The 11,553-nt window shown below is 34.4% G+C and overlaps 1 pseudogene; it reads right to left on the minus strand.

Moving 5' to 3' along the window:
* Positions 1 to 250: 250 nt before the first annotated feature.
* LOC145263344 (5S ribosomal RNA) lies at positions 251 to 368 on the minus strand (annotated as a pseudogene).
* Between the last annotated feature and the right edge of the window lie 11,185 nt (positions 369 to 11,553).

Consider the following 11,553-nt stretch of genomic DNA (forward strand, 5'->3'; position numbering starts at 1 on the left):
ATTTCATTACTTATATTTACTCCCCAAAAAGGGCGCATTACTACTGAAACGTAAAGAACTGCTTATAATTAAAAAAAAATTAAAAAAGGATTTATATAAAAGAACACACCTCAATTCAAGAATAGTAACGCATGTAATTGTGAAGCAAGGCTAACACAATATCCAACTTCACCTCCCATCGGCACTAAGTGAGTCCAATGGCAAGAAGACATCTAGGAATACTGGAAACAATGCCGAGATAAGCACAGAGAACATGCAGCACCTGGAATTCCCAAATGGTCACCCATTTTAGTAATAACCAGACTCAACGTTGCTTAACTTCGGTGATCTGACGGGAACCGATGTGTCAACATGATTACGCCGTATACGCCGATATACAATGGTATCTTAAATAAAGAGTTCTGCAGCCAGCGATTCACTTTACATTTCTGTATGCTAGTACTATCGAGCCAAGGGGAAGAGGGGAGGGAACTCTAAAAACAAGTAGGTTGATAAAAATCTATTAGAAATAGAAAGCTTTCCTAATGTGAATATCTCCATAGTGAATAAGTTGGAAGTTGCTGATTGATAGTATTGTCGGAATTATTTACGATGAGTTTGCACAAGTGCAGAACGTTTGTCGGAGCCCATTTGGTTGTAATATTTGTAAGACGAGAACAGGTATGCAGCAATGGGTCAAAGGCTGGCGCACAATAAACAATGTTATATTTCGTTAGAAGATTTTTTGGATAAATTTTAGACGAAGAGAAAAGTATATTCCTGCTACACACTAGATGGTGCAACAATACTTAATGCATTTGCGAATGATGGCATTGTAGAGATATAAAATATTACTATGAGCGAGAAGTTGCCTAGCTAGCTGAACAGAGCCAATCTATATACATAAAGGGCAAAATGTGTGTGTGTGTTTTACGTCTCGCAAAAAAACTTTCGACAGAGGCGACGGAACCTGACCAATTCGGTATCCTTTTAAAGCTCAATCCTTCGGACGACAAATATTTAACAATCGGCCCAGAACATTAATTTCTTCATCCGAAACTCGGCTGTTTTGTTGAAGGAGGGATCGATTTTGCGTTGCCGTCTTAGCAATTCATCGTGCCGTTTTCGATTGACTGCGATTAATTCTGGCGTTCGTGATTCCGGTCGCGCCGTTTAGACATCAACTAAGATGTCAGGGTTCTTTTTTTTCATCATTCGCGTTACAGGTTCGAGCCTGCCTCTCTACTACCACTTTATTTTAACAACTCTGCCTACTGTTGCTTTGACCCCCCCGTCCCGCAATTACGACTTTTTTTTACATCTCAGAGTTCCTTACTAAACACTTACTCACACCGGGCACTCCGCTACTTTTGTTTTACCCCGCCTCCGGGCCTCCTAATTACACCACCTAAATATGAGGGAAATGCCTGGCACTTCCGCTAATCTTTTATAAAGCCGAACTGAGTGTATATTCTATGATATGTAGTTGTACAATTCATATTCTAATTTCATTTCTAAATGCATTATATTGTCTTAGATCTTCGCTTAAGTGGCAATCCGAATCATTCCATACATTCAATGCTGCCAAGACTAAACGTATTTCCTTTGATAATTACAAGAAACCTTCTTACCAACAACTAGTCATGTCTAATAAGGTAAAGTACTTCGTTAAAACCCTTTGGTGTAACATTTACAGAAAATATGAGTTGAGGGTATTGCCAAGGCTGCTGCAAAGAAGGTGTTCTTTCTCTACAGTGTTAGGACGTTACTTATGCCTAAGAGTATCCTGTACCTCTGCCAATTCATTATTCGCATATCACGGAGTATTGTTGCCACATTTAGGCTGGTTCATGTGCCACTACTCTATCATACTTTTATACAGGGTTCCAAAGTTGCTCGTCAAGGTAACAAGTCCCACATTGTCAGCAAGGCTCCAAAATCTGTCCCATAGATGAAATATGGTCTTCGTTTTCCAAATATTTTAGTCGTAGGTGCTCTGACAAACTACAAGCCTTGTAGTCTCTCTGCGTAAATACCCTTGACAAACCCAGCAGCAGCAAAATCTCACTCCAGCACAGTCGAGATCCCCAGATATCCTTTTTAGGATTGATAAAATTTGGATATCCTTTCCGTGTTCTTGCTGTAATGACATGCAGAAGTTCAAATGTAATGTAAAAAAACATCTTGCTGTTACAACTCCCTACACAATATCCGTCCATGTTATGTCTCAGATAGTAGCTCCCTACATCAAAGTGGCACTGTCTCTTATGTTGAGTGAAAATAGCCGCCCAAAAAGCCGGTGTGGCTGTGCAGGGTGAAGGCTGTATTTTCTTACGCAAACACATCTTGATATTTGTGTTTTTATCGTCAGATAACTAATTCTCCTATCGGTCTCATTTTTGTGTTTTTGGATTCTTTTATGTGAATTCCCTCGGACATTGTGCGGGTCTATGATAGGTTATGTGAACACCGCTGTTAATGAGGTTGGTCTTGGTGTCATTGTTTAAACGGCATATTCTAACGACAATTCCGTCGTCTCTTTCTTAACGCAATGTATGGTATATATGATTATAAAAGTGCAGTATATATTATTTTTCTCCGTCTTTGTTTTATGTCTTCATTAAAAGAGCACTTTTATAATGCTGTTGATTTTCTCTATATCAAAACCCGACCTTTTTCTAAATTAACCAGCTTGGATAGGCGATTCAACAAGGACAGACACTCATTGAACAACAGCGGCAGCTGAAGACGCATATGAAAGAAACAATGCTAAGAATGAGAAAGAAATATGCAAAAACTAACAAGAAAAAACAAGTAAAATACAGAGAAAAAAAGCTAAAACAAAAGAAACAAAATAAACGAAAGAAAAAAGTATAAAAAGAAATAAAAAGAAAAAATTGCGTAAACGCAAAGACAAGGGATACGGAAAACTAGAGAAAGCGTAGAAAAAATAAAAGTCATTAAAATAATAATAAAGCGAAAGTAAACGACGACAGAAATAAGGAAAAAAGAGAACTATATTAAGAAAATAGAAAAAATACTTAAAAATAGGTAGATAAATTATATTAAGAAAACAGAAAAAAAACTAAAAAATAGGTAAATGAATTATAATAAGAAAACAGAAAAAAACTAAGAAAAAGGTAAAAAAAATTATATTCAGAAAACAGAAAAAAATAAAATAAAGGAAAAAAATTATACAAAAGAACAGGAAAAAAAAACAAGAAAAGGTAACAGCAATTATATAAAGAAAACAGAAAACAACTAAGAAAAGGTAAGAAAATTATATTAAGAACACAGAAAAAAGCAAAAAAGGTACAAAAATTATATTAAGAAAACAGAAAAAACTAAAAAAAGGTAACAAAAAAATTGTAATAAGAAAACAGAAAAAAACAAAAAAGGTAAATAATATATATTAAGAAAACAGAAAAAAACTAAAAAAAGGAAAAACAAATTATTAAGAAAACAGAAAAATAACTTTAAAAAATGTAAAAAAAAAATATATTAAAAAACAGAAAAAAAACTAAAAAAGGGAAAAATTTATATTAAGAAAACAGAACAAAAACTAAAAAATGTAAAAAAAAAAACTATATTAAGAAAAAAGAAAAAAATCCGCTGGATGAGTGACAAGTTGAACTGGACCATGGGGAGGATTATTGCTGCCTAAATTCCAGTGAAGACGAATAGTCGCTACCAACGAGAAATCAATGGTAAGTGTCTGTTGCGGTTACGCAAACTCTTTTGCAAAAGTTATGGAAATAGAAAGTGAGTACTGGAAATTTCTGAAGAATTGTTGTCGCTCAGACTTCAGGGAACGCCACCAGTTGTTTTCAAAGAGAAATCTTTGATGATGGCCTGTGTCATTACTAGTGAGTAAATAATAATAATAATAATAATAATAATAATAATAATAATAATAATAATAATAATAATAATAATATTAATAGGACTATACAGCAAACGCTAACGCTAAACACAACCGAAATCATAAATTGTATGCGGAAACAAACTCATATGATCTATAAACGCTAACCGACCATATGGAGACAGTAGTACAAAGCAAACAAAAAATAAAAAGATGGTGCAAGCCAACATGGAATCAAGCAAACTGAAATCACAAAATTGTAAGTTAAAAAAATGTATTGCCTGTATCAACTGTCGCCACACTTAATAGCCGTAAAAGGTGAAAAAAAAACGAGAAGAGAAAGCACTAACAACTAGATGACTGCAAAGGGACTGGAGACTTGAGGAGGTTTTTCCCCATCCAAATTCCAGTCAAGGCCAATGAATGTTTCCAGAGAGAACTCAATGTAAAGCGGTTTTTGCGATAACGCAAATTCCTTCGTACAGAGTATCGGGAGAGGTAGCGTGTCACCTGAAATCCAGGAAAACCACATGTTGTTGTTAATGATTAATCTTTGACGATAGCCTGTGTTAGAACTCTTAGTGGTTAATAATAATAATAAGAAGAAGAAGAAGAAGAAGAAGAAGGAGAAGGAGAAGAAAAAAGAATAGGAAGAAAGAGGTGGAGACGGAAAAAGAGGAGAAGAAGAAGGAGAAGGAGGAGAAAGAGAAGGAGAAGAAAACTATATAACTTAATAACTGAATGTGAATAGTACTCATAAGAAAAAATGAAAAGGTAATAAACTGAATCAAAAGAAAAACTATGAATTTGATTACAAACGAAAAGAGGAACAAGAAAAAGGAGGCAGAATTTAACTTGAAAGAAAATAAGAAAAGGGAGAAACATATTACTGAACTACATGGAAAATTACAACAAGAAGAACAAGAAGACGAAGTAGTAAGACAATAAGAAAAGTAAAAGGCAAAGAAAAAAGAAAGCTGAAAAGAAAAAATGTATAGATTGATTTCATAGTAAATAAGATAAAAGAAAATGTAGGTAGAACTGAACTAGATAATAATAATAATAATAATAATAATAATAATAGAAAGACGAAGAAAGGAAGAAGAAGAATAACAACAACAATAACAAGGAGAAGAACAAGATGAAGACGGATATGAATCAGAAGAAGTGTATACTTCTGCATTTTGAATAAAGAATAAGAGAAAAAAGATGCCGAAGAAGAAGAAGAAGAAGAAGAAGAAGAAATAGATGATGATGATGATGATGATGATGATGATGATGATGATGTAACTGAATTTCATAAAGCCTGAGTAAAAGACTAAAACGAAAAACAGTGAAAAAGAAAGAAGAAGAGAAAAGAAAAAAGATAAGCGAAGTTGATAGAGAATTAGAAAAAGAAAAGGAAGAAGAAGGTAAAAATGAATTCGATAGTGAATCAGAATAATGATAAGAATGCATAAAGAATGAAAAGAATATAAAAAAGAATTTGATTTAAAAAGAAGAAGAAGAAGAAGAAGAAGAAGTAGAAGAAAAAGAAGAAGAAGAAGAAGAAGAAGACGGAAAGTGGGTGGATATGATGCTCGCTGTTCCAATCGATATGTCGGAAGATTGCGTTCTGCCTCGGAACATACATTTACAAATTAGATTTTGTTTTGTTCTGTTTGTACTTTTCCTTAACCATCTGTTCGTCTGGAAGGCAAACGACATTGGAAACACTAATTCTCTGCGATTCCAAATTTGCACGGTGTTGCCCTCTGACAAATTGCGATCCACACTTGATCGACAAAAGAAACAGAGAAACACACACACACATACGCGCGTGCGTGCACATGCGTGAAAAAATCAAAAAACGATGAAAACGTAAAATATCAGTTAGCGGGGATCTAGAACGCGTGAAGGGTAACGAACAAGTGCGCTGTACGAATTTATAACAAGGCTTGAAAGGACAACGTGATATCGATATAAACGGAATAGGCTTACAACTGGGTCAACACATCAGGGACAAAATCGACTCAAGAATATATGTTAATGTGACGTATAGTTAAAGCTAAAGACGAGGGATACTATGGAAGTACAAACCTTGATAAATAGTACGAACATCTTTTATTTAATTTTGGGATGTCTAAAATACGAAATTATTGTCGTTGGATCTTAAGACGACTAAACTATAACCAGCACGGAAAAGTCCCGCGAAAATGTGTTACACACAGTCCTTTCATAGGAATTATGTCTGAGATAAGCAGATTGTGTAAGAAAAAGAAGTATTCTATCATTATGATTGACGAACAAGTTGTTCCTGTGAATGTTTTACAAGAGAAACCAAAGGTCAGTAAGGAAATGTTGGTTTCATTATTTTTTCATTGAACGTTTTGGGATACGAATTTGATTACATTTAATTAATTAAAAAAAATAAAATGATATTAGCAGGAAAGTAGTATTCTACATGCGGGAATCCATTGCAAAAGAGGCTGTATCCAAAGAGATTCTACATTGAAGAAGAACGCAAAATAATACTAAGTCTGACTGTAAATGTTTTACAGGGAGAATTTAAGATTAAAACTCAGAAAATTACATCAAATGTAAATAGGAAAACAGAATATAATAAATGCTCAAATAAAATCAGTTTTTATTTATATACAATTGTTTCGACATTTAATCAATATATGCAGTCTTGCATATGACCTTAAAGTATATCCGATGGTGAGGCCCCAGCTTGCGGGCTTAGGGGAGTGTGGGGCCATCCTTTAATCGCCATTGCTCCCAGGTTCACTCTGACCCGGACTTGTAGTACCTGTTAGAATCCAAACTATGGGTTAAATTGAAAACCGACTTTAAAAAAACAAATATACTCTATTAAAAATGTGTTCTTCAAAATCACTGTATTCGGCATTAAATAACCTGAAAGGGGTTGATATCCCGTAAAACAAAAACAATTAACCAACCAATATATGTGTGAGTTCAAAATGCATTTATTTTTCTTGACGGAAGTATAAGAAGTGCCCATGAAAAAGAATAACCCTTCAGGCATGAAAATAAAATAGGGCAAAGTGCTGGATGTTTGACAGGTGACCATGTGAAGAGAGGTATTCGGTGGGCTGCATACATGTAAATTAATTCCATTTGAGGGGTGCAAGGCTTTCTGCCATTGCCTATTCAAATGCATGATTGACCAGAAATATGTGAAAAAAACATCGGTCAAAGAAGAACAATAGACAGTGGGAAATATTAAACATTCCAGAATGAAAGAATGTTTATATAAATCGACACAACAGAAAGCGAACAGGACACAAAAGAGAGTTGGTCACATAGCAAGAACAAGCTGCCGAAACACCCGCACAACAACCCCGCCACGCTCCTTCACTGATGTCAACACCCGTCATACTAAATCGAAACGGCTGTCATCGGAAATAAAAAAAAAATATTTTTATGATCCAGCTGTGTTGTATTTTATTCGCTGCTAAGTGTACATATCGTAGACAGTGAGAAAAGTCAGTTTAGAAATAATATAGACTGAAAATCACATTGAACGACAGGCCGAAGCGAATGTATAACAAACAAAAGGTGTTAAAAATTTAAAAAAAAAACGTAGTATGCGGCCGCAGCCAAGATTGAACCGTATATATACGCGCCGTGTGGTCTTTATGGTGTGTATACAGACATCTATATATGTCTCTTGAATGTATGTATAACACAAAAATCGTAACATGCGGCAGCAGCCGAGATTGAGATCACTACACAAGTTTTTAATATATTTCACATCTTGGCCGTAGCTGAATACTTGATGTTTCACTAGGGCTCTCAAGGGTATTTTTTATTGTAACGCCATCACGAGATGGGTTGCCTACCACGTCTTAAGAGAGGCCCATCTACTCTCGAAAGAAGGATAGACTGCGCCAGTTCCCCCAACGTGGTATTTTACCTCGCGGTATATACAGCGCCTTGCCTTCGAAAATGGTCACCCATTTGGTACTTACCAGGTTCTACGTTGCTTTACTTCGATGATCTGGTGAGGACTGGTGTTTCTACATGATTGTGGCATACATAACAATTAAACTCTAGTGCATTAATTATATCTTAAGACTTTATATTATTATTATATCTTAAAACTTTATATTATTATCATTGCATTATTTCCATAGATTATTTTTTCATTTTATTGATTCGGCACATGTTATATAATGGGGTTGTTTACATTCGTGCCCATGAATCCTGGTATCTTCGTACTATGTTCGATATCCTTAATCGTCTATCATCGATATCGATTTTCTATTAAACGGCAACCAAGTATAATATAGACGTTTTGATTAACCGTTATAATGCTGATCTTTACATTTTCCCCCTTTCTTTCTGGCCTAGGTTTAGTTTATTTTTATTTATTATTATTTTTTTTTTCGCACGGAAAATTACGACTTATCAAGGCCAGGGTGACCTCTACGATAACAGTTAAGTGTTAGGTCGATGGCAAGACAATAAAATGAGTAACCATGAAACATGGGTAGCGACAGATTATCTAAGAGGACGGCTCAATAGGAATTTATTCATATTAGATTTTAAAATTACCATGTTGTAGTCAGCCGGGAAGTAAACCCACGGTATTGCGTTCCGTAGAGGGGCAGTGCTAGGAAATATTTTTTTTCTCGTGGAACATTTGTTTAGTTTTAGGTACAGAAAGAGACTGTGAATAGTTCCTGGCGGTAATTGCAGCTAGGCCTGTATTGCGAAAGTTTTACAATGAGGTGGGGGGGCATAGATTTGATATCTGTTGAGCTCATATCATAAAAGTAACACTAGAAGAACATCTCTTCTGCGGGAAAGAAAAAGCGTTGAGTCGAAATAGTCATTGCACATAAAATTTCGCAGACGATGTATCACGTTGTCAAGATAGAAAAGGGTGCTATTGGGAAATCTACTTCAGATAAGGACACAGAACTTCATCTAAGGACCTATTTGACTGTTGCACAGGTAGATATAGTTAGGATACAATAAAAATAGCATAAACGCCTTAATTATTTTTATTCCTTGCAAACGTGTTGAAAGTGTCTGTTTTTATTTGTCTGCAAAGATCTCTAAATAATCTATAATACGTAAGGTTTTTAATTTTTGTCTATCAAAAAAACTCTATTTCCTTTTTCTATCTTTTGTTTTTATGTTTTTTTTCCATGAGAAAAAATTAATATTTATTATAGCTTTATACTGATATCTGATGAGTTGTTTGGATAATCTACACTATTCAACGAAACTTGTGTAAGATATAACGTACAAAAAAAAATAATATAAATTGTATGCATATATACTTGTGGTATTGGAATTGATTACTAACGAAATATATATGTTCTGAAATTGCAAAGCCATATATAGCTAAAATGTGACAATTTTAAAATAACTTTATTGAATATATACATAAAAACTATATATCTGTTGACTATCAAAGCGTTAATATATATATACACATATATATATATATATATATATATATATATATATATATATATGCAGAGTGACCAAAAAAAAAAGCTAACTGGAGGCCATCTAGAACATATGCTGTTGAATGTAGAAAAAAGGCCAAAGACTCTAGTGTTTTGATGTGATGTTTTGAATATAATAAACTATTTATGACCAAAGTTTCATTTCATTCGGACAAAACACTAAGAAACGGTGCCTAATTAGAGTTGGGGCCCTTTTTCTGAGGGGGCCACCCTGTATATATATGAAGAGAGAGAGAGGGAGAGAGAGAGAAAGAGAGAGAGAGAGCAAGCCGTCTGGCGTTTCCGTCTAAACAACGGTTAAATGGTATATTTTAATTCATGCAGAATTCACATATCTTATTATAGAGCAAATTCTCTATTGATTATTATATTGTACCCAAAGGGTGATAGTTGCCACACAGCATTGTCCGATCGTAAAACACGCCTGAATATCATATTTTTCATTCATGCAGATTTCATATTTGTTATAAAGAGCTAATACTTTATTTATTATTATATGGTACCTTATAAATAGTACTGATAAAATAATCAAGCATACACGCGCGTGCCACACACAAATATATATATATATATATATATATATATATATATATATATATATATATATATATATATATATATAGTGGAGATGGTAATGAATAAAAACTGAAGAAAGGGCCCACTACTGTGTTATCAACATACAAAACGCCCCCCACGTTCCCTCCTTGTTCCCTTCCTCTCTTCCTCTTCTGCCCTCCTCGCACCCCCGACTTCATCCACTCTTCCAACTCTTTCATCCCAAAAAAGCGAACATTTCTGTAAAAGTCTGAGGACGCTACAGACGGCCAAAAAAAAAAACGGCAGTGTAGCCGAAACAATAATGTAACTTAACAGAAAGTTGCGGTAATAAAAAATAAAACGTATATATATATATATATGTATATATATATATATATATATATATATATATATATATATAGATAGATAGATAGATAGATAGATAGATAGATAGATATATATCTTTGGCGCCATTACCGAAAATCGAATCCAAAATATTTAGCGACGCAGCCTTATTCCTTATTGTCTGCTCTAAATGCTACCGCATGCAAAAAATGGAAAAATAACGTTGTTAAAGATATAACCGTATATTTGTGCATGAACAGAAAAAATACATTTAGTTGACTTACTTTGATTCCAACAACTATTCATCTCTATATAAATAAAATGAACTCATTTTTTCCAGTCTGATTTTGACATTAATAGGATTAAAAATCAAGATATTTCATGCAAATATAATATGCACAAACGGCAGAACAATATCTGAGGTGTGTTATAGGCTTATTATTTCTCAAATTCCTCGATAATCTTAGATTTCTATACTTTTTCTGCTGAGAAGTCACGGCCAAAATCGGTTAAGATCAATGGAAGTGGTAAAATATTTTCTCTCTAATAAATTCCTCCTCCTCCTGCCACCACTTAACACCGTTTGGGGATCGTTCACAAGGAACAGTTGAGAAGAGAACACCGGTTTGGCTTCGTAGTTCTTTCATGTAAAGTTATTTAAAATCACTAAACTAAGCTGCAGTGCTCTGTGGCGTAGTGGTTAGCGTGCTGGATAATTCACATTATATTTTCACGTTCGTGCCGACCTACCGTAGTCGTTTTTTTTTTTTTTCCTAAACAACTGGAATGGACTTTTCTTGGTGGCAGAACTGTTAACGTTGCAGATGTTTTGTTTTTTTTGTTTATTTTCACACTTTATTTTCCTACTTTTATTCATGACTCCGGGTTTGATCGTTCCTACTTACCTACCATAACATTTTTTAAAACTCCGCCCCCGTCCCGGAAACAAACACTCGGGCAACGCCGCGTACCCCCGCTAGTTATTGTATAAAGGGTTGATGTGCCGTACGAACGCGTTGGCAAGAAATTGACACACATGTTCATCAAGAGTCGAGCATGTGCGTCATTCCGTCTTTTTGGTATTGATCGCATTTCTGTGGAAAATTAGAAAAATGCGAAGCGCAAAAAAAAAAATAAAATAAAAAAAGGAAATAGAACATCGAAATCACTCGGCTAAAACTTGACACCTACGTAGAGCCTCATTCGATATTGATTTTTGTGATCACAAGTAAAATCGATTAGCTCTTTCGTTTTATTTTAATTTTTCATTTCCTGTTAGCTTACTCGTTTATTTTTTTCGTTACTATCTATCTCCGTTTGTATCTACGAGTTGAAGTACGTACT

Source organism: Euprymna scolopes, chromosome 38 (genome assembly GCF_053919585.1).
Source record: "Euprymna scolopes isolate OS-2025 chromosome 38, ASM5391958v1, whole genome shotgun sequence".
In the NCBI taxonomy this organism is placed as follows: Eukaryota; Metazoa; Mollusca; class Cephalopoda; order Sepiida; family Sepiolidae; genus Euprymna; species Euprymna scolopes.